Source organism: Lepus europaeus, chromosome 15 (genome assembly GCF_033115175.1).
Source record: "Lepus europaeus isolate LE1 chromosome 15, mLepTim1.pri, whole genome shotgun sequence".
Classification (NCBI taxonomy): domain Eukaryota; kingdom Metazoa; phylum Chordata; class Mammalia; order Lagomorpha; family Leporidae; genus Lepus; species Lepus europaeus.
The window spans coordinates 51502586-51521369 of NC_084841.1; the positions used below are offsets into that span (position 1 = coordinate 51502586).

Below are 18784 nucleotides of genomic sequence, written 5' to 3' on the forward strand. Positions count from 1 at the left end.
AACTGTTGAAATCTTTATATATACTAAACTGATTTTCTGTATATAAAGAGAATTGAAAATGAATCTTGATGTGAATGGAAGGGGAGAGCGAGTGGGAAAGGGGAGGGTTGCGGGTAGGGGGGAAGTTATGGGGGGGAAGCCTTTGTAATCCATAAGCTGTACTTTGGAAATTTATATTCATTAAATAAAAAAAAAAACAATATAACCAAGTTTTGAAAGAAAATCTGCCACAGCTACAAGTACTAAAGAATAAGTAGATTAAAAAAAAAAAAACAATAGAAGGGGGTCTGGTGCTGTGGGTGTAGTGGGCTAAGCCTCTGCTTGCAGCACAGACATCCCATATGGGTGCCAGTTCGCATCCCGGCTGCTTCTCTTCTGTTCCAGCTCTCTTCTGTGGCCTGAGAAAGCAGCAGAGGATGGCCCAGGTCCTTGGGTCCCTGCATCCGTGTGGGAGACCCAGAAGAAGCTCCTGGCTCCCGGCTTTGGATTAGCCCAGCTCCAGCCTTTGCAGCCATTGGGGGAGTGAACCAGCAGGTGGAAGACCTTTCTCTCTCTCTCTCTCTCTGTAACTCTACCTCTCAAATAAATAAACAAAATCTTTTTTAAAAAAACAATAGAAGGTGACTTACCTAGGTTGCAGACTCAGGGGTATCTCTGTTATTTGTCCTTTTAAGCACTATAAAATGAAGATTCACTTGATGCATAGGAAACAATATTCTAGTTGCAGGCTTCTGCCAACCCACCTATAATATCTGCCAACAGACTCCTCCAAACAGGTTAAGACACAGGACCTGATTGAATCCTTAGGGCTAGCTAGGGTCAGGCTACTGTCAATAGCACAGCTTCCTGTAATTTCCAGGTTATCATTACCTATTTGCAAAAGAGTATAGGGAAGTGTATAGTTCTTTATGTTAATCAGCGTAGTTTGATACCACTGCCAACATCAATGAAGATTCAATTCTAACCTTTTACTTATTGTCTAACCCTGTGGTGTCAACCAAAGATAAAATCAATCATTCTTGTTGGTTTTTCACTAAATAAATACCCCTGGGATATGGATTCCTTATTAACCATATCAATCATTAACCAACCATCCTAGACTACGAGTTAAAACTAATTGCTGTGGTTTGAAAGTGCTTTCCAAATTTCATGTTCTAGAAACTTAATCTCCAAAGTCACCTATTAATGGTTTTTGAGAGGTAGGAGCTTTGGGAGGAGATTGGGTTGTGAGGGTTCTGCCATTCATGGATTCATGGGGTATTGTGGGAGTGGCTTTATTATAAAAGGGAGCTCTCTCTGGCACATTCGCAGTTTCTCTTACCATGTGATACCTTCTACCACATCATGACCTAGCAGCAAGGCCCTCATCAGTTACTGAGCACATACTGATGCCATGTTTTTGGACTGCCCAGTCTGTAGAACTGTGAACTAAATAAACCTTTGATCTTTATAAAGTACCCAGTCCGAAAAATAAAGGAGAGTGTTTGGTCTAGTGGTTAAGCCTGAGCCCACATTCCCCATCAGAGTGCCTGTGTTCAAGCCCTGGCTTTGCTCCTGATTCCAGATTCCTGCTAATGTGCACCTTGTGAGGCAACAGGTGATGCCTCAAGTAGTTGGATCCTTCTTACCCACATGGGAGACCTGTACTGGGTTCTGGGCATCTCACAAGTGAACCTGTGAATCCCAGGCTGTCCTCCTGCCTCCCTCTTTCACACTGTCTCTTTGTATGTATGTGTGTGTGTGTGTGTATGTGTGTGAAATAAATTTAAAATAAATAAATAAAATTTGAAAATAAGTCACCTGGGCTGTGGTAGGCAGTTACAGTAGCAGATAAAGATACTAATATGCCTGTTTATCACAATTTCCCTACTTACAGATTAATAACTCTTACTTAATTACTGGATTGTCCTTCAAATACTTGGTCATTATGCAATGAAGCATTTTCAGTGCAGAAAATATCTACTTACAATGGCTACCTGTCCAATTAATTCCTCACCTCCATCTCTTTTAATCTAACTTTCTTATCCCCCTCCCAACCACCACTTAATCTTAAGAGTGTTTTAGGAAATAGCCCATGGAAACTAATTTTTTTTTCCATCAGTATACTATTCTCTTTCCTGGGTTAGATCTGGAACACTGAGAAAATTACCTAGCTTTCCTCCTATATGGAATGAAAATGAAAATACCTTAGGGGATAACACTATATGCAATGGGTTAAGTTGCCCCTTGTGACAATAGATTGTCATATTAGAACACCAGTTTAATTCCCAGCTGCTTCAGTTCCATTCCAGCTTCCTGCAAATGTGCCTGCAAAATCACTAGAAGATGACCCAATTAACTGGGCCTCTTCCACCCAAGTGGGAGACCAGGATGGAGTTCCTGGCCCCTGGCTTTGAGGAGTGAACCAGCAGATAGAAGATCTCTCTCTTACTCTCTTTCTCACTCTCATTCTCTCTCTGTCATTTTACATGCCAAATAAATAAATAAATCTGAAAAAGTAGAAAGCTCTGTAAATACCCCAGAGTGAAAAGACTTCTTGTAATTTACAATCACCACAGGAGGATGGGCCTTTGTGCCTGGAGCTTCCTTTGTTGGTGAGCAATATAAAGTCTGAAATTGCTTTGTGGAAGAAAAAAGAGAGATTAAAAGACCTGCAGGAGAGTGGGCTGTGGGTACGGAAACCATCTGAGGTCGGTGAGGGGAAGGAGCAAAAAGAGGAATCAAGTGATTGTGTGGCTTGGGAGACAGGCTTGGGAGAGATAGCAAAGTTAGATTTTTGAAAGTGCTACTCCTTGTAAAGTACAATGTGATCATTTTGGAACCCTTATGACTACAGAGATTGTAGCCATACAAGTGACTTGATGTTGTTGGATTTCTTGTGTAAATATAGAAAGACCTCAGAGGCCTATATGGGTTATGATCTCTGGGTTATATAACATTGTGTATGATGCCTTAGAATCAGGCCCTGAGTGTGTAGGGCTGAGGTTTGAAACTACATGTAGAATAACAGAGGAGATGGAGCATTCAACATACACCATGGATACAGTAACTGACTGTGTTCATACCTTCATACTGTGTATCACAGCAGACACGTCACACTCAATAACAGGAGTTGCCTAGACTTGCCAAAAAGCAAAAAGCACATATGGTTGGCATATCATCACATTCTTCTCTTAGTTGTTTTGCAAGTAAACATTTAAAGCATTTGGTATCTTAAAAATCTGCCACTTCTTCATTTTTTTTTTTTTTTACATTTTCAGGAGCCTGCTTCCATCTTCTAAGTTTGTCACACAAAGATCACACAGTAGAAATAGGAAAGACACATATATCAAGAAGGCACAAAGGCAGCCAAAAAAAACAAATGTAATAGATAGGCTAGCAGTCCAGAGAAAGTCACAGTTTAGAAAGTACCATTTCAAATCCCAACCAGCAAACAACATCTACTCATAATTCAAGGTTTCCAAACATAGCTCTTAATTAGGGTTTAGCATTGTCCAGTTTAAAGGTCACCAACTGGAATAAACACCTGGACAGCATATTATCAAATTTCAGGGAGCACAGAAGCTAAAACAGTAGCTAGAACTCCAAATAATAGATTCTGACTGGATAAGGTTGAGCTCAACTTCAGCACATCCTAAGTTTTTAGGGCAACTTCTAGTTCTCAAAGTCCATGATTCTGTTATTCTGTAGTAAATAAATTGAAGTTTAGGCAGGTTAACTGGCCCAAAACTAGCACACATAGTGAAAGAATCAGTCTCGGGTCTTTCATCAGAATGAGTTTCATGTTGACCTATTGTTCATATTTCAAAGAATAAAATTGTTAAATATTTAAGTGAAATGTCCACTTACACAGATGCAATGCAGAGATGGGGGAGGGGGTGGGGAGAGAGAGAGAGAGAGAGAGAGAGAGAGAGAGAGAGAGAGAATCTTCCATCCGCTGGTTCACTCCCCAAATGGCTGCAACCACTGGAGCTGGGCTAATCGGAAGCCAGGAGCCAGGAACTTCCTCTGGGCCTCCCACGTGGGTACAGGGGCCCAAGGACCTGTGCCATCATCTACTGCTTTCCGAGGCCATAGCAGAGAGCTGGATCGGAAGTGGAGCAGCCGGGTCTCAAACCAGCACCCATGGGATGCCAGCACTACAGATAGTGGTTTTACCCACTACACCATGGTGACAATTTTTATTAAAAAGATTACTAACCCTGACAGTGGATATCCATATGCTTAAGATTGAAATTTGATCCTCTCTCACCCTATAGAAAAATCAATTCAAAATTGACCAGAATCTAAACTGTGAAATTACTATTATAATGTGAGACACTGGCATAAGCAGCAATATTTTGGCTGAGATGCTAAAAGCATAAGCAACAGGCCGGCACCATGGCTTAACAGGCTAATCCTTCACCTTGCAGCGCCGGCACACCGGTTGGGGTGCCGGATGAGTACTATGAGTAGTAGTCCCGGTTGGGGTGCCGGATTCTATCCCAGTTGCCCCTCTTCCAGGCCAGCTCTCTGCTATGGCCCAGGAAGGCAGTGGAGGATGGCCCAAGTCCTTGGGCCCTGCACCCATGCGGGAGACCAGGAGAAGCACCTGGCTCCTGGCTTCAGATAAGCGAGATGTGCCGACCGCAGCGGCCATTGGAGGGTGAACCAACGGCAAAAAGGAAGACCTTTCTCTGTCTCTCTCTCTCATTATCCACTCTGCCTGTCAAAAAAAAAAAAAAAAAAAAAGAAAAGAAAAAAAAAAGCATAAGCAACAAAAGCAAAAATAGACAAATGGGATTTTTTTTAAGAAGCTTCTGTACAGCAAAAGATGCATCCAGTAGAAAGAAGAGACAACTAACAGAATGGGAAAAAATATTTGTAAATTATTCATCGGACAAAAGATTGGTGTCTAGAATATATAAGAAATCAAAAACAAAACGAAACACCTCAACAACAAAAATCCAAACATCGAGTTAAGATATAGACAAAGGATCTAAACAGACATTTCTCAAATGACCAACAAATGCATGAGAAATTGTGCAATATCACTAGCCACCAGGGATATGACCTCACGCCAGTTAGAGAGTGGCTATTATCAAATAGACCAAAAAAGAGGCCAGTGTTGTGGTGTAGGAGGTTGAGTCTTCATCTGCGATGCCAGCGTTCCACATCAGTGTGTTGGTTTAATCCCCAGCTACTTTGTTTTTGATCCAGCTTCCTGCTTATGTACCTAAGAAGGCAGCAGATAATGGCTTAAGCAATGGTGCCCAGCCACTCATGTGGGAGACCTATATGGCGTTCTTGGCTCCTGGCTTTGGACTGGCCCAGACCTGGCTGTTGTGGTCATTTGAAAAGTGAACCAGCAGTTAGAAAATCTGTCTCCTTCTCTGTCACTCACTTTTACTCTGCCTTTTAAATAAAAACAATTTTTAAAAAGAAAGAAAAACATAATATGTTGAAGATGTTGACAAAAGGAAGTTATATGCTGTTGGTGGGAATGCAAATTAGTATGGCAATTATGAGGAAATTTTAAAGTTTCCTCAAAAAAGGCTAGAAATAAACCTATGGCTAGGATCTAGCTATCTTACTCCTGGAGAATGTGTGTGTGTGTCTGTCACATGCACAGGAAATGACATTGGCTTAAGAAAGAGATACCTAAAACCCCATGTTTGTTGCAGTACTATTAAAAAAAAAAGCCAAGATATAGAATCAACCTATGTGACTATTGATGGGTAAAGACAGTATGTGTGGATACACACACACACACACACAGTGGAATATTATTCAGCCATAGAAATAATGTTATCCTGACATTTGCAGCAAAATTGATGAAATTGTAGATCATTATGTTCAGTAAAATAAGACAGATACGGAAAGACAAAAACTGCAAGTTTTCTCTCACAGGCAGATGTTTAAAAATTAGTTAATATAAACTTAAAAGAGTTCTTACTAGAGGCTGAAAAGGGTGGGAAGAGAGGGTATAGAGGTTAGATCATGGGTACCACAGTCTAATGGAGGCAACTGGTTCTGGTGTTCTATGGCACAGTGGGATAACTCTATATACTATATAAGGAACTGGAACAGAATTGCTGGTAGGCTTCAAACACAAAGAAAAGATAAGAAAATGGAAAAGCTAATCATTTAATTATGATTGCTTTATGTAGTGTATATATGTTGAAACAATATACAGTACCCCATAAAAATGCACATGTATTACACATACATGTTAATCTAAGATTTAAGAAAAATATTAACATAGATTATTTACCGGGTATTGAACCATGAAGTTAGCAAATGAAACTATTAGACTGTAAACGTATGATCCCTTCAATAAAGAACAGAAGTGACAGCCATTCATAGTAAAGGATACGGACAGAGAACTATGTGAAATAATATGCGCCAGTGTCAAAGCTTTTATTTTGGTAGATTTGTAACTTTCATATTCATAATGCCCAAAGCCATAAAATTTTTTGTAAAATTGACATATCATATTTGACATAAACATTTAAATACAAGAGCACACTGTACATTTGACCTTTACCTGAGAAAGTGACTGGCTTTCTCAGAGATTCAGACCCAGCTGCTGCCAGACAGTGAGCTGGAGTGAAAATGTCACAATATTTAAGAGGCCATACTTGTTTGCATTATTTTGGAAAGATAGTACATATAGGCCGGCGCTGCGGCTCACTAGGCTAATCCTCCACCTTGCGGCGCCGGCACACCGGGTTCTAGTCCCGGTCGGGGCACCGATCCTGTCCCGGTTGCCCCTCTTCCAGGCCAGCTCTCTGCTGTGGCCAGGGAGTGCAGTGGAGGATGGCCCAAGTCCTTGGGCCCTGCACCCCATGGGAGACCAGCAGAAGCACCTGGCTCCTGCCTTCGGATCAGCACGGTGTGCCGGCTGCAGCGCGCCTACCGCGGCGGCCATTGGAGGGTGAACCAACGGCAAAAGGAAGACCTTTCTCTCTGTCTCTCTCTCACTGTCCACTCTGCCTGTCAAAAAAAAAAAAAAAAAAAAAGGAAAGAAAGATAGTACATATAAATCACGGGTTTAGTTTTTATTTTCTCTTCTTTCTACTTTACCCACTAATAAATAACAATTGCTTCCATAAGCCAATTTCATTTAAATTCTGAAACTAAACAACCAGTATTGAATAGGGGACAAGAAGAACGTTTAAAGCTGACCTGTCTGACACTTACAATATTTTCAATGTTGGATAAATGAATGTGTTGTACAAGATTGCTTTAAACTGCTAACAACAAAGACAGTTCTAAGGTGAGAGGGTGTAGGATATAACTGGTTAATTGGCAGTTACTTCAATAATCTGGACAAGATTACTTAAATGAAAAATTAGTATTAAAAATGAACATTCTAGAAACTGGTACTGTGGGGTAGTAGGTTAAACCCTGCACCCAAGTGGGAGACATGGAGGAAGCTCTTGGCTCTTGATTTTGGATTAGCCTCACTCTGGCCTTTGTGACCAACCGGGGAGTAAACCAGTGGAGGGAAGACCTCTCTCTCTGTCTCTACCTCTCTCTGTAACTCTGTCTTTCAAATAAATACAATAAATCTTAAAAAAAAAAAAGATGAACTATTCTTACAGTTGAGGATACTTGGAGTAAAAGTCATTATGTGACTTACCTAAGAGCCTGAGGCTGAAAAAAATCACAAATATCAAGTCTTTGGTATTTTCACATCATGCATTTCTTACTCTGAAAGGTTTTTCCTGCTATGTGTTGTTATCGTTTGAACACAATTTGACCTCCAAATTCATGTAATTTAGTCCCCCAAATCTTAAATTAGTAGTATTAAGAGGTTGGAAACTTAACCTGTTATGATATTTAGAGGTAAGTCCATGGGAAGTGATCAGATTAGAATAGGTTGTGAGATTCCCCCATCAATTTAATCCTGTTGGTTTTACAAGGAAAAATATGCACAGAATGATACCCTCCCTATCTCCTGGTATCCCTTGGGTACTTCAGGACTCTGCTAGCAAGAAACATTATTGCCAATGGCCAAATCAGTAGGCCCTCTCCTGATCATGGACTGTGAACCTCCATAACTGTGAGCCACAGTTAACTTGTTTTCTTTATAAATGTAGGCTACCTCAGGCATTTAGAATAGTGATGAAAAGCTAATACATGAGTTTTAAGGACTGGGAAATGATAATCTGGTAAAAAGAATTCTAGGTTGAATTTTATGAATACTAGCGTTATTTTGTATTTATTATAATTTTTTTATTTTTAAATGTAACATTTTAAATTATTCATTTATTTATTGTAATTTTAAAGATGGAGAGAGAAATAGAGAGACTGTCTATTTACTGGTTCACTCACCAAATACTCATGACAGTCAGATCTGGGCCAGTTTGAAGCCAAGAGCCTGGAACTCTATCATAGTCTCCCGTATGGGAGGCAGGGATGCAAGTAATTGAGCCACCCCTGCCTTCCATGGTGCACATTAGCATGAAGCTAGATCAGAAGTGGACACAATTCAAATCTAGGCATTCTGATGAGGGATGTCTGTGTGCTTCTCAAACCACTGAGCCATAATATATGTCCTTATATTTCTTATTATATATAACTGTGTTACATCTGTTTTATACAATAATTACTATATTAATACATTCTTGGTTTACTGTCACTGGATATTCTGAGTGGAATTATATTCTTCCCAAATAATGAAATAAAATTGAGCATATATGGGCTAACTTCAAAACAAAATCATATTGTTTCATCTCCTTTTAGATATGAGATCTCGATTCAACATGGAATATGTCTTAGCCTTACTGAAGAGACAGTGAAATGTAAAATAAACTACCTTTTTCCTGGAATTGTTCCCCATCTCTGATCCTGTTACTTACATTGCCTTCCTCAATAATTTTAGTACTGATTTCATGACTTTCTACTTCAGGAACACCAATGTCTTTCTGGTCTTCTTGTATCCTTGCCCAGCTCGGGCCCAGGATTGCCATTTCAACTGTGCTTTTAAGATGTGTTCACTCCTTTGCCCCTTGTCTGTTGGCCACATTCACTTTCCTAGCCCTTTGCTTTATGTAAATCACATCATTGCACTTCCTTTGTTTTTATTCTTAGGCTGCTGAACTTTCTTTTTTTTAAAGATTTATTTATTTGAAAGGCAGAGAGAGAGAGAGAAAGAGAGAGAGAGAAAAATCTTCCATTCACTGCTTCATTCTCTAACTGGTTAAACAGCCAGGGCTGGGCCAGGCCAAACCCAGGAACCTGGAAACTCATCTGGGTCTCCCATGTGGGTGGAAGGGACCCAAGTACTTGGGCCATCATCTATCATCTTCCCAGGTGCATTAGCAGTAAGCTGGATCAGAAGTGGAACAGCTGAGACTCAAATAGACACCCCAGTACGGGATGCCAGCAACATAACTCGCAGCTAAACCCATTGTACCACAAAGCCTGCCCCCAAGAACTACTGAACAGTTTGAAGAAAGTCTCAAAACTTAAACACAAATGTCTACCATCACTCAAGTCTTGGCTGGGCAGCTCCTACAGGAAAATATGGACGTGGTAGCCCTAGAATGCCACATCTGTGCTATTCTACGTTGCCTGATGGGTCAGTAAATTCAGCACCCTTTCTTTACTCTCTTTAGCCTCCTCACTGCATTTGATACTACGTACTTGCTCTCCAAACTCACATAGAAAATCTTTGCCTCTAAGAGGAAATTTCCAGTTTTTTTTTTTTTTGCCTTACCTTCTAAAAGCAGAATTTTCCTAAAAATTATCTTCTCTTATTGATTTCACAACTTTAAATATCACATCTGTGTAAATTATATTATTAACTCAAGCTTTTTATTTTTAATAGCTTGCTGTTTCCAAGTGATCTAAATGTCCTGCTGGGGTCTCAAATGCAAGTTTGTATGAAAAAGTTACAATTTCATATTTATTTAATTCAGTCTGGGTTGGAAATTATAACTGAAACTAGAGGTTATAAAATATAACCATCATGTAATCAAAGGTTATTGGTATAGGTGTTTTGGGTGGACTAAGTTTTCTGCTAGCTGTTATATGCAGTGAAGTGAGAGATAATGTTAGTAAATATTTAGATACCAACTGCCTAGAAGTTAAAATAAATCTTTATTTTGTATACTATAATCATGAAATTGAATTTTCATTTTTTACTATAAAGTAAAAAGATCTTTATTGAAATACTAAAAATAATACTCTTCATTTGTAACTTTGAGATATGAATATTAAGGAGTTTATTGAATAAAACTTTATTTCAGATTGTAAATTAATTGTGGAGGTTACTTTCAGGCTACCAGACTTTTGTAAATTAACTGCTCTCTAGGGCTATGGTTCTCAAACTTGACCATTCATTAGCTGAGCTCTCACTGTAAGAAATTTGATGCAATCATACTAGAGTGACAATAGGGCATTGGTAGTTTCACAAGCATTCCAGGTGATTCCAAAGTTGAACTGTCGCTTACAGTGTACTTGTTTTAAATTGCTACAGAAGTATGGGATACCTAGTTAAATTTTAACAATCAAACATTTTCACTGTAAGTAGTTTATATTAAAACTGTATTCACTGTTTTACCCAGGATTCATTTTTAACTGGGCATCTTGTATTTTTATTTTCCAGACTTGTCAATCCTATAATTTCTCTAATTATTATATGAATTCATGGGAAGTAAGAAGTTAAATTACATTCCATAACGAGTGTGAAGGTTGTCAGAATCAAAATAAAGTGACTTTTGTGAAACCATAAGCAAATAAATACAAGAGGTTATGAAGAGGGGCTCTCATGCACGCATGCCTAGTAACAGGAACAATCAGAAAAAGACACTTCCCCATAGCTACAACCTTGCACAAAGCTCACCAGGACCCTACTCAGAAAATATTCCTGCAAGGATGTCTGTCCGACAATTGCCTGTAGAACCTTGGGCTTTATAGCCAAGGATTACTAACTCAAAATAACTTACGTAATCCTCCTTGCGTTGCCTTTAAAACTTTCCCCTGGCCTCAACCTCCTCATTTTTTATGTATACTCCCACTGCAATGTTCTGCAATTCCTGAATAAATTTACTGATTTTTGGAGAATCTGTTTGCTATTTAGGTTTTGAACATCAGAAAACATCAATATTTGTCATTGTCTTCTTTCAGGTTTCTTTATAATAAACATTTTACCTGTGTATTTGTTGAAAAAGAAGTCCTTGTAAATTCATCCAAGTGGTCCATATTTTCCTGTAGGAGCTGCCCGTATTCCCCCTTCTGTTTTCCATGAAGTTCTCTCCAACAACAGAAGGTGAAGTCCCTTTCAGGCTTCAAACCTCTCTGACATCTGTTCTCGCTTTCTGATTCCAGCTGGAGGAAGCTTATTGCTTTTAAAGGCTCATGTGATAATGTTTGGTTTACCTAGGTAACTCAAGATAATCTCCATATTTGTGTCCCTAACCTTATTTACAACAGTCAAGCCTATGGAACATATTCACAGGTTCCAAGGATTACCATTATGATGTGGCCTTGCTGCCTAGCGGAGTTATCTCAGTGTTAATCTTCACCTCTCTCTTCTATTAGACCCCTAGCCTCACCTCTTTGTTATGGCTTCCTGAGAAAGGATGCTTGAAAAGAATATCTAAAACTTTGCCTCTCTGAAAGTGTCTATTTTAAACAGATTTATTTATTATTTATTTGAAAGTCAGAGTTACACAGAGAGAGAAGGAGAGGCAGAGAGAGAGAGAAGTCTTGAGCGGGAAAGGGGAGGGTTGCGGGCGGGAGGGAAGTTATGGGAGGGGGGAAGCCATTGTAACCCATAAGCTGTACTTTGGAAATTTATATTCATTAAATAAAAGTTAAAAAAAAATCTCATACTTCATTGGCTTTAATATTGAAAATCTTCCTCCCTCGATTAATTTTGGAAGTATGTCTTTGCTTTTTTTCTTTCTGGAAGTGATTCAGATTTCTCTGACTCGTTTGCTTTGAAATTTCATCATAGCGTATTTTAGTATAGAGAATTTTCATCATCAGCTGAGCAAACAGTGTAGGTGCTGTAGTTCTACAGTTCTGATAACTGTCATGTTGGTTTTCTTTGACAGGTCTCTTTCTGCTGTTAGTTACAAACCCTTTCTTACCTAAATTCCCTGGCTAGAACCTCCAGTATTTACTTGAGAGGTAGAGTTACAAAGGGAGAGAAAGAGAGAGAGAAAGGTCTTCCGTGTGCTGGTTCATTCCCTAAACAGCTGCAATGGCGGGAACTGAGCCAATCCAAAGCCAGGAGCCAGGAGCTTCTTCCAGGTCTCCCACGTGGGTGCAGGAGCCCCAGGGCTTGGGCCATCTTCTACTGCTTTCCCAGGCCATAGCAGAGAGCTGGATAGGAAGAGGAGCAGCCAGGACTAGAACTGGTACCCAAATGGGAAGCCAGCACTGCAGGCAGAGGATTAAAATGCTGGCCCTGGGCTTTTTTTTAATCATGAAAAGGTGTTGGATTTTGTGAAATGCTTTTCCTTCACCTATGGAAATGATCATGTTAGTTTTTGGTTCTTCAGTCTGTTAAAATGGTGTATTACAATGACTAATTTTGTTTTTTACACCAGCCTTGCATTCCAGAGACAAAATCTCACATGGTTATGCTGTATAATCGTTTTTGTATGTTACTGGATTTGGCTTCCTAATATATTGTTGAGGATTTTTTAAAAAAGATGTATTTATTTCAAAGGCAGAGTTACAGAGAGAGAGAGGAAGAGACAGAGAGCAAGACAGAGACAGATCTTTCACCTGCTAGTTCACTCCCCAAATGGTTGCAACACCTAGGGCTGATCCAGGCCAAAGCCAGGAGCCTGGAATTCCATCCTGATGGCACTTGGGCCATCTTCTGTTGCTTTCCCAGGTGCATTAGCAGAGAGTTGTATCAGAGGGGACAGGAACTGAAGCCCACATGGGATGACAGTGGTTTAATACTCTGTGCCACAATGTCTCCCTTGTTGAGGGTCTTTTTGCACTAATATTCATAAGGTAAGTTTTCTTGTGATGTCTTGCCTGATTTGGTTATTCCCCCCCCCCCCCTCAGGTGGGAAATCATTGCATATAGGCCCTAGTTTTGAGACAAGACTCCACAAACACGACACTCAGGCAAATGGACATTTCTCTATCTAGCAGAGAAAGGTCATACACTCTTTTAAGGTCTCTTATTAGACTCCTGCGCCTTCCTCAAGCCGAGTAATAAAACTTGCTTTCATATTCCAAATCTTATTTATAGTCGTTTGATCATCTATTTTCATGGCTGTGAATCCAGGGTTTATGAGGCACTGCCAAGTCACCATGTACTCCAAGCGGCCCTCTCACTGCCTGAATGAGCACTTTGATTTACCTGTAGTCACCAATTTACCTGCCAGCTGTCATTTGTCAAGAGTCAGGCCTCTTCAGCGTTTAGTGCCAGCGTGCACAGATGGAACAAGAGGGTAAGCGACGAAGACAGTGACATCAGAGGGGAAAACCAAGGCCAGGTCCTGGTGTTGCCTCAGGACGAGGCTCAGGCATGGAGATGGGTGTCTGGGACGCCTGCGGAGTTTTAGTAGGAACCGACCCTGCAGTTGGAACTGGGGCCAGAACTCGAAGGCGCTGGGAGAGGACGAGGGAGACCACAACTTCTGTTGCTCTGGTAAGCGGATGAGGAGACGGCAAAACTTTGCAAGGGTTCCGCCCCGCCGCGCGCGGCCCGCGCTGCTTGTCGGTCTGCGCGGGGTCAGGGCGCGGCGCCGCCCACGCGCGGCCCGGGTGGGAGCTGGCTGAGGTGGAGTGAGACGGGCCGGTGGGCGGCGGTGCCGGCTCGGTGGCCGAGTCCGAGGCCGCAGGGTCGGGGCTGCTGGCGCAGCTCGCGCGCTTTCCGCGGGGTTTGGCTCCTGTCGCTTCCCGTCTCACCGAACCGGCATCGCCGCCGCCGCCGCCGGAGCCGCCGCCAGTCCTCAGAGCCAGGCTGCCGGCGGCCGGGCGCGCCGGGAGGGGGCGCGGAGCGGGGCGCTCCAGGACGCAGACGCAGGTAAGGGCCGGCGGCCGCGAGCTCGCGGGGCGCGGCGGCCGCGTCTCCTCCAGGCGGCCCGGCCTCGGCGCGGCCCTGCCGGGTCGCGCTGTCACGGGCGCCCATGCTGGCCCCCGAGCGAGGACGCGCCGAGAGGCAGGGCTGCCGCCGGGCTGGGGCTGGCCGGGCTGCCTGTCTCCCGGGCCTCAGGTGACGCGGCGGCGGCTTAACTTTCGCGCCCGGGGCGCTCCGGGCCGAAAGGCTGGAATTACGCGGGGTTTGGATGCCGGAGCCCTGGCGGCGAAGCGCCGGGGGCGTGGCGGGGGAGGCCGGCACTGCTGGGGCGGGTATGAGGGGTCTGGAATCGCTGGCTGTCCGGGTCCGGAGCGAGGAGGAGCTGTGAGCTGCTTCCCCTCAGAGCTGGTGGGGAGGTGGGCGCTCTCAGCCCTGCGCGGCCGGTTCCCCGACACGGATCCACTTTCATTGTCTGGTCCATTTCAGTATCGGCGTTTCAGCCGCTTTTGTTGCAGCCTCGGGTCCGGAGTGTCCAGACTCTGTGGCAGGCACGGGTCCTAAGTGAGCCTCGAAAGGCAGCCGGGCGGCGGGGGGTCCTGGGAGGGGAGAGGATGATGAGTGCTGTCATCAGCGCTAACACGGACATTACCGTGTTCTTTGCGAGAGAGCACTCGATATTTTTGTAGGATCTAATAGGTTTAAGTGCACCCGTGAAAGGGTTCATTAGTTAACTTCAAAGGAGCGTCATGTGGGCAGGTTACTATTAAATTACCCATTTCATAGACCAGACAGCTGAGACGCCCACGAAGAAAAGTACTGATTACATCAAAAGTAAGCAGTCAGTGCAGGTGGAAGTTGGGATTAGAACTTGTCTGTCTGAGTTGCCCTCCATCCAGCCTCACGTGCAAAGGAGCATTCAAAGAATGCCGGTCTGACACCTTTTCTATTTCTATTTACTCATTATTACAATTTTTCTTTATGAGTATTGCTGAATGCTTTTAGGTCCCTGCGTGAGTACCCCCTAAAAGTGATGCTTGAAAGATCAGAATGAATCTGGGAAGGAGTAAAATCCCTTTGTCTTTCATTTGTCAGCTCTTTCATTTCCTAACTAGATGTAGTGGCACTGATAGCCCCAAAGATCCTTGATGACCCTAACAGAGACCCTGAATTCTTATTTAATAAATGAGCAGAATGGAAGATGTAGGCTGCTAGGTATCCCTGCATATTGAGTAGCAAGTTTACTTTTCTTAGAAAGAATTGAACATTTAGGAGAGTAATTATTTTAGTTGTTTTCATGAAAATTGTACAGATATTGTAAATGTATTATGGTGTTGTGCTTTCTTATCTCCCTAGAACTGGCAGTCTTTTGCCAGTTTCCCTACTGTTTGCTCTTAGCTGGTTTTGCCAGTAGATTTTTTATTGCCTCATTTGGCTTCCTCTTTTTCATTTTTATGTATTTGGTTTTTAAAGTGATTTTTTTCTTCCAAAATTCATGAGAGTATTTTAAAAAAAAATAAGCTTGCTTTCTTGGTAAAAGAGAGTTAACTGAGACTTTTATGAGTGTATCTGAGGAGAGATACCAGCCTATTAATAAGTAACTCTCAAACATGAAACAGGAATTCTTCCAGGCTAGTATGCAATAAATTATCACTTTTAATAGACCTCTAATATTTTATGACACACCTACCTGAATAATAATACTTTTCATTTATGTAATGTCTTTGTCAAGAAAATTAAGCTAAAACATTTCACTTAAATTGTGCTGTGTAGAACAGAATTTTAGGGGACAGTGTTCTAGTTTTAATTGTTTCCTCATGGAATAGACAAAGTTTTCTTTCCTTTATAGTACCTCCACTCAGCCATGTGAAAAAAGAATGGTAAATCTGCACTTTGTTTCATAGGGGTATGTAAAGAATTAATGAAGTTATGTCTAGAAAATAGCTTCAACTCAAAACTGCTTTATGACTTTGAAGTGTGTCTACTCAGTCCTGAAATACTAAACATGTCGTCATTTAAGTTTGTAATGAGAGTGCTTATTGTAAGTAGTCACCTTTGGAGCCTGAAAGCTTATTCCAGTAGTGCAGCTGCTATTCATAATTATTTTGAATCTTTTGAAATCATAAAATGTGTTTTTTATGATCACTTTTGTGAGTACTTTTTCATTTGTGTATTTTTAATTAACGTACGCAACTTAGCTTGAGCACTTATTTTGTATACTAAATAGGTAGAAGGATTTCTGCATGCTTCTCAGTTCTGCCTGTAGGATTTTACCACTACTAAGGCTATTTAAAGGATTATCCTGGTGAAAAGTCAGTTTCAAAAGGGCAGTTTACAAATAGATTAAAATAGTGACAACATTATTAGAATAAATGTGCAACATCCCAGAGGACTACTCTGAAGAGGGCAAGACTTACTTGGAGGCTGAGATTCTATAACAATTTCATGTTATTAAACATTTTGAAGTTAATAATTTATATTGTAACCTATGAGTTACATCTTTTCATCATATTGATTTTTCTGGGAATCAGAAATTTCACATATATGTTAAGTAGATCATATGAAAATTGGTCACATATCATAAAGGAATAGGGTTTGGTTGGGACTATTTTATACTGACATTTCAACATCACATAAATGCAAATGTAAATCTAATAATTTAGGACCATAAAATTTGGCTCCACATTGTATGTTTTGAGTCTAATATACCTGGAGTATGACAAAATATAAAATTGTTACTTAAAAAACAAAATTAGCAAGTTACTGGTACAACAGACTTTCCTGACCACACCATTGTCAAAAGACAAAATTGCAACAAATTTAAAGATCTGGTTGGTTTGTATTAGCAGTTTTAGAATCTGCCAGCATCTCATGGTACAAAATAGTGAGTGTTCTAGGGCCTGTGACAGAGAAGTTGGTTTTATAAAGTGGAAACAAGGAAACAATAATTTATATTAAGTGGATTGGTTTACTTCAGGTTTGATTTTTTTTGGTAGGCATTAAATGAGAGGGGATTTTCTTATCATGCCAGTTCACTGTGACTGAACCCTTTCAAACTGGTTCCTAGGAAAATCCTGTTCTCAGGAAAAACTGGTCTCTTTGTAGTTTTACTTCTTTAAAGTTTCATTTTGATAATGTGGCATTAAGCATGAGTAACTTCATTTTTGTTTGATTTATTGGGGGACAGGAGTTCATTCTAAAATATTGTCCTGTAAAGTTTTACTTAATACCGCTTACCAGGGACATTCATTTTCTTCATTCTGTCTGGGTTGTTTATTACTGTATTACTGTTTTACATGCTGTCTTAGATCATTTGTGCTGTAATAGCAAAATACCTGAGACTGGGTAATTAATAAAGAACAGAAGTTTCCTTTTAAAAAAATTTGAATTAGAAAGAGAGAATGAGAATCGAGATCCTATATACTAGTTTACTCCCCAAGTGCCCATAGGTCAAGTCAACAGGGAGCAAAAAAAGCCCCTAGAGCTATCACCTGTTCCCTCTCAGGGTTCACACTAACAGGAAGCTGAAATCAGGTGGAGCCAATACTTGAACCCAGGCACTCTGATATGGGATTCAGGTGTCCCCACTGGCCTCTGAACCATTAGGCAACACACTTGCTGCCGAGGTTTATTTCTGGCAAATCTAGAGGCTGGCAAATCTAAGAAAAGGGTGCTAGCAGATTTGATGTCTGGAGAGGGCCTTGATCTCTGTTTCTAAAATGAGCATTGTGTCTTCCTGTGGCAGAAAATGGAAGGGCAAAAGGGTTAGAAGCTAGTTTCTTCCAGCCTTTTTGTAAGGTTTTAATCCACTTAAAGTTATGGGGTAACTTGTAACTTAAACACTTCCCAAAAGGCCCCTTCCTTCCCCTTCCTTCCTTCCATTAACTAATTAATTAATTAATTAATTTGAGAGTTAGTGTTACAAGACAGAGAGAGGGAGAGACAGAAAGAAAGGTCTTCTATCCACTGGTTCACTCCCAGGATGGCCTCAACGGCCGGAGCTGAGCCTACCCGAAACCAGGAGCTTTTTTCGGATCTCCCACGTGGATGCAGAAGCCCAAGCACCTGAGCCATCCTTTACTGCTTTCCCAGGCCGTAGCAGAGAGCTGGATTGGAAGAGGAGCAGCTGGGACTCATCAGTACCCATATGGGTTTCTGATGCTGTAGGTGAAGGCTTAGCCCACTATTTACAGTGCCAAGCCCAAGGCCCTACCTCGTAATACTACCACAATGAAAATAAAGTTTCAACATAAATTTTGGTGAGGTCATACTCAGATCAAGCATATGTGTAAGTGGCAGAAAAGTTAAAAAAAAAAAAATACCATCAGTTAAGAAGATATTGATTGGTCTGGTCCCCCAAAATCATTGTGAAGAATGAGTTTTATGATCAACGTATGACCTCACTTCTGAGGTCAGAAAACTAGGAAATTTTCTTTGCAGTCTGAAAAAAAGAGTTGCTTATCTTTTGATATTCAAGTGGGAAAAGTCCCATTATTTATCAGCAAAATCTCTTTTAATTGATAATAAATGGAAACTTTGAGAGAAGTCACTGACTTTGAAAAGCAGACTATTGAAGTGACAAGTAAATTACCAGTAGCAAGCAGAAATTTCCCCCTAGAATGGCCCTGTCAAAAATGAGAAAATGCGATGATAAACATTATTTCCTAGTTATCATATGGTTTGCCCCAGATAATGTGCTGTGCTCATCTTATCCCAACCATGAGTTTTTTTTTTTTTTTTTTTGACAGCCAGAGTTAGAGAGAGAAACGTCTTCCTTCTATTGGTTCACCCCCCCAAATGGCT

General features: G+C 41.1%; 1 protein-coding gene across 2 annotated transcripts in view; it reads left to right on the forward strand.

The window, feature by feature from the left end:
* The first annotated feature begins 13545 nt into the window (after positions 1-13545).
* RNF180 (ring finger protein 180) overlaps positions 13546-18784 on the forward strand; it is a 249135-nt gene continuing 243896 nt past the window's right edge. Inside the window, exon 1 of one of the 2 annotated variants that reach the window (XM_062212190.1) lies at positions 13546-13612. The gene's annotated coding sequence lies outside the window, so the exon portion shown is untranslated. Of the gene's footprint in view, positions 13613-13788; positions 13991-18784 lie in introns of those variants that run through there. The other variant, XM_062212189.1, reaches the window with a different exon arrangement.